This window comes from Coregonus clupeaformis, unplaced genomic scaffold, assembly GCF_020615455.1.
Source record: "Coregonus clupeaformis isolate EN_2021a unplaced genomic scaffold, ASM2061545v1 scaf0291, whole genome shotgun sequence".
In the NCBI taxonomy this organism is placed as follows: Eukaryota; Metazoa; Chordata; class Actinopteri; order Salmoniformes; family Salmonidae; genus Coregonus; species Coregonus clupeaformis.
In genome coordinates, this window is record NW_025533746.1 from 440,508 (window position 1) to 446,507 (window position 6,000).

The following is a 6,000-nucleotide window of genomic DNA, read 5'->3' on the forward strand; positions in this document are numbered from 1 at the left end:
ATTATCCTGGTATTTAAGAATGCTTCGCCTTCCTTTTCTGGTTTGGCTGGCAAGTTTCGCCATCCAATTATTTCAGATCTACAAGTTTCACCATGGCATTGACTAGCCTAGGCAGCCGATGAGAATTATTTGATTATGGCAAATATTAGTCAACTATTGCATTCTATCCATGCTGGATTTCACAGGCTACATGAAACAGATAGCTGGGAGGCATACAGGCTGTCGCCAATTTATTAATGCGCAATTTGCCTGAATGGAAACACTTCAACCACTACATTTTTATTTGACACTGTAGGTTTTAGCAGAAACGCTAGCAGGCAATTGTCGCATCTATTTTCTATGCAAACTTTCTAAATGTCCACAAAATAAATCACTGGACAAGTTAATGGAAACATAGCTAGTAGCTAGGTTTCCATCCAATTGGAGACAGATTTTCATGCAAATATTCTAAAATCTGCATAAAAACAATGTGCATTTTCCCACCAAATTGACTTGCTGCAGATAAAAGGCTGTGCGTGATAATGTAGTGCACAAAAAGATACGTTTTGCGGTTAAATTCCAATGTACCGACTAAAAAATACAAGTTAAATGGGTTTCCATTGTATTTTAAACTCTACTGATGGTTGAGTTATATAGCTATTGGCACGTGCATATCTGAGCACATGTATAGCCTACATGATGACATTTTTATGGACAAAATAGCAATAATATTTTTATTTGTCAAACGGCAGCCAATCATCGAAGATCATGTCACCAGAATAGGACCCTCGATATTTATTGTAAAGGAGCATCAAGCACCTTGCACTTTCACCACCCTGTGAAGCAGTTCATAATTTATTTAATTTGTAGCCTAATAAACTGAATACTTTCCCGACTTAGTCGGTGGGAGGACCACACGTCATCGTGTGACTCCAAGTATACTTCGATATTATGGTTATTATATAGATTTTTGCGCATACAAGTGTTAACACCAACATTTGTCGCATAATTAATCTTACCGACACAAAAAGATCCCACCTTGTTTAGCGTATTTTGGTTTGTCCACATTTGGAAAGTTTACTGAAAACATATCTGTTTCCATCAGGCCTGTCATGACATTTATCTGACATGTACTTTACTCGCATAAAAAGGTTAGATGGAAACCTGGTTGGTGTTGTGAATTGCGAAACAGGCCGTTCATAAATTCCTAGCGTTATGTTCCTCAATTAATTCAGCACATTTCTGCAGTAAGGCTACCTCGACCCAGGTATGGGGCAAATTTCACGCCATATGTATTGAATTTAAAATAAAATAAATAGTAAACATGAAAAATAAAGTTAAATGTAAACATATTTTCGATGAAGGGTGAAATAATGGATGTTGAAAGCAAAATGTATAGAATTGTAAACAAAAATATCAAAAGCAAAACCCTGAAACTTGTAAGCAAATAATTTTAAAGCGAGAGCAAACCTCTGACAAATGAGTGAAAATAAATATTTGAAAACGAATGCAAAAACCATTTTAAGTTCAACTTTCCCAAAAACCAATCCTATTGAATCCATTTTGCCTACGCTCTTGCCTTTATGTACTACATTTTGGTTACACTACTCATATCTTTGCTTTCACTGCCTGTATTTTCAATTGTGAGTTTTGGCTTTTTTTTTATTCGTGAAGGGCGGGGTTTAGAGGGAGGCGTAGACAATGCGTCTCCATTGGTCCACTAGTTTTGGAGTGACGGTTCATCTTAACCCAATCAATGAACATGATATACAGGCTTTTTTTCTATTGGCTACTTAACCAGACGGTCTGTACATTAGCTTAGTTGGCTGGCTTTGGTGTCAGACTAGCTAGCCAAATGGAAATGGAATGAATCGCAAGACTGCCAAATGTATGATATCTAAGGAAGTCTCGAGGTTTTGCTCGCCTGAGGTAGAGTATCTCATGATAAGCTGTAGACCACACTATCTACCAATAGTTTTCATCTATATTCTTCGTAGCTGTCTATTTACCACCACAAACCGATGCTGGCACTAAGACCGCACTCAATGAACTGTATACGGCCATAAGCAAACAGGAAAACGCTCAACCAGAGGCGGCGCTCCTAGTGGCCGGGGACTTTAATGCAGGGAAACTTAAATCAGTTTTTACCTAATTTCTACCAGCAAGTTAAATGTGCAACCAGAGGGGAAAAAAACTCTAGGCCACATTTACGCCACACACAGAGATGCATACAAAGCTCTCCCTCGCCCTCCATTTGGCAAATCTGACCATAATTCTATCCTCCTGATTCCTGCTTACAAGCAAAAACTAAAGCAGGAAGCACCAGTGACCCGGTCAATACAAAAGTGGTCAGATGAAGCAGATGCTAAGCTACAGGACTGTTTTGCTAGCACAGACTGGAATATGTTCTGGGATTCTTCCGATGGCATTGAGGAGTACACCACATCAGTCACTGGCTTCATCAATAAGTGCATCGATGACATCGTCCCCACAATGACTGTTCGTACATACCCCAACCAGAAGCCATGGATTACAGGCAACATCCGCACTGAGCTAAAGGGTAGAGCTGCCGCTTTCAAGGAGCGGGACTCTAACCCGGAAGCTTATAAGAAATTCCGCTATGCCCTCTGACGAACCATCAAACAGGCAAAATGTCAATACAGGACTAAGATCGAATCGTACTACACCGGCTCCGACGCTCGTCGGATGTGGCAGGGCTAGCAAACTATTACAGACTACAAAGGGAAGCACAGCCGCGAGCTGCCCAGTAACACAAGCCTACCAGACAAGCTAAATTACTTCTATGCTCGCTTCGAGGCAAGTAACACTGAAACATGCATGAGAGCATCAGCTGTTCCGGACGACTGTGTGATCACGCTCTCCGTAGCCGATGTGAGTAAGACCTTTAAACAGGTCAACATTCACAAGGCCGCAGGGCCATAAAGATTACCAGGACGTGTACTCCTAGCATGCGCTGACCAACTGGCAAGTGTCTTAACGGACATTTTCAACCTCTGTCTGTAATACCAACATGTTTCAAGCAGACCACCATGGTCCCTGTGCCCAAGAACACTAAGGCAACCTGCCTAAATGACTACCGACCCGTCGCACTCACGTCTGTAGCCATGAAGTGCTTTGAAAGGCTGGTCATGGCTCACATCAACACCATTATCCCAGAAACCCTAGACCCACTCCAGTTTGCATACCGCCCCAACAGATCCACAGATGATGCAATCTCTATTGTGCTCCACACTGCCCTTTCACACCTGGACAAAAGGAACACCTACAGTGGGGGAAAAAAGTATTTAGTCAGCCACCAATTGTGCAAGTTCTCCCACTTAAAAAGATGAGAGAGGCCTGTAATTTTCATCATAGGTACACATCAACTATGACAGACAAATTGAGGAAAAAAAATCCAGAAAATCACATTGTAGGATTTTTAATGAATTTATTTGCAAATTATGGTGGAAAATAAGTATTTGGTCACCTACAAACAAGCAAGATTTCTGGCTCTCACAGACCTGTAACTTCTTCTTTAAGAGGCTCCTCTGTCCTCCACTCGTTACCTGTATTAATGGCACCTGTTTGAACTTGTTATCAGTATAAAAGACCTGTCCACAACCTCAAACAGTCACACTCCAAACTCCACTATGGCCAAGACCAAAGAGCTGTCAAAGGACACCAGAAACAAAATTGTAGACCTGCACCAGGCTGGGAAGACTGAATCTGCAATAGGTAAGCAGCTTGGTTTGAAGAAATCAACTGTGGGAGCAATTATTAGGAAATGGAAGACATACAAGACCACTGATAATCTCCCTCCATCTGGGGCTCCACGCAAGATCTCACCCCGTGGGGTCAAAATGATCACAAGAACGGTGAGCAAAAATCCCAGAACCACACGGGGGGACCTAGTGAATGACCTGCAGAGAGCTGGGACCAAAGTAACAAAGCCTACCATCAGTAACACACTACGCCGCCAGGGACTCAAATCCTGCAGTGCAAGACGTGTCCCCCTGCTTAAGCCAGTACATGTCCAGGCCCGTCTGAAGTTTGCTAGAGTGCATTTGGATGATCCAGAAGAGGATTGGGGAGAATGTCATATGGTCAGATGAAACCAAAATATAACTTTTTGGTAAAAACTCAACTCGTCGTGTTTGGAGGACAAAGAATGCTGAGTTGCATCCAAAGAACACCATACCTACTGTGAAGCATAGGGGTGGAAACATCATGCTTTGGGGCTGTTTTTCTGCAAAGGGACCAGGACGACTGATCCGTGTAAAGGAAATAATGAATGGGGCCATGTATCGTGAGATTGAGTGAAAACCTCCTTCCATCAGCAAGGGCATTGAAGATGAAACGTGGCTGGGTCTTTCAGCATGACAATGATCCCAAACACACCGCCCGGGCAACGAAGGAGTGGCTTCGTAAGAAGCATTTCAAGGGCCTGGAGTGGCCTAGCCAGTCTCCAGATCTCAACCCCATAGAAAATCTTTGGAGGGAGTTGAAAGTCCGTGTTGCCCAGCGACAGCCCCAAAACATCACTGCTTTAGAGGAGATCTGCATGGAGGAATGGGCCAAAATACCAGCAACAGTGTGTGAAAACCTTGTGAAGACTTACAGAAAACGTTTGACCTGTGTCATTGCCAACAAAGGGTATATAACAAAGTATTGAGACATTTTTGTTATTGACCAAATACTTATTTTCCACCATAATTTGCAAATAAATTCATTAAAAATCCTACAATGTGATTTTCTGGATTTTTTTTTCTCATTTTGTCTGTCATAGTTGACGTGTACCTATGATGAAAATTACAGGCCTTTCTCATCTTTTTAAGTGGGAGAACTTGCACAATTGGTGGCTGACTAAATACTTTTTTTCCCCACTGTATGTGAGAATGCTATTCATTGACTACAGCACAGCGTTCAACACCATAGTACCCTCAAAGCTCATCACTAAGCTAAGGACCCTGGGACTAACCACCTCCCTCTGCAACTGGATCCTGGACTTCCTGCCGGGCCGCCCCCAGGTGGTAAGGGTAGGTAACAACACATCTGCCACGCTGATCCTCAAAAAGGGTGCCCCTTAAGGATGCGTGCTCAGTCCCCTCCTGTACTCCCTGTTCACCCATGACTGCATGGCCAGGCACGACTCCAACACCATCATTAAGTTTGCCGACGACCCCACAGTGGTAGGCCTGATCACCGACAACGATGAGACAGCCTATAGGGAGGAGGTCAGAGACCTGTCCGTGTGGTGCCAGGATAACAACCTCTCCCTCAACGTGATCAAGACAAAGGAGATGATTGTGGACTACAGGGGAAAAAAAGAGGACTGAGCACCCCCCATTCTCATCGTTGGGGATGTAGTGGAACAGGTTGAGAGCTTCAAGTTCCTTGGTGTCCACATCACCAACAAACTAACATGGTCCAAGCACACCAAGACAGTCGTGAAGAGGGCACGACAAAACCTATTCCCCCTAAGGAGACTGAAAAGATTTGGCATGGGTCCTCAGATCCTCAAAAGGTTCTATAGCTGCACCATCGAGAGTATCCTGACTGGTTGCATCACCGCCTGGTATGGCAACTGCTCGGCCTCCGACTGCAAGGCACTACAGAGGGTAGTGCGTACAGTCCAGTACATCACTGGGGCCAAGCTTCCTGCCATCCAGGATCTCTATACCAGGCGGTGTCAGAGGAAGGCCCTACAAATAGTCAAAGACTCCAGCCACCCTAGTCATAGACTGTTCTCTCTGCTACCACACGGCAAGCGGTAACGTAGCGCCAAGTCTAGGTCCAAGAGGCTTCTAAACAGCTTCTACCCCCAAGCCATAAGACTCCTGAACATCTAATCAAATGGCTACCCTGACTATTTGTATTGCCACCCCACACACACACACACACACACTTTTATGCTGCTGCCACTCTCTGTTAATTATCTATGCATAGTCACTTTAATAACTCTACCTACATGTACATATTACCTCAATTACCTCGACTAACCGGTGCCCCCGCACATTGACT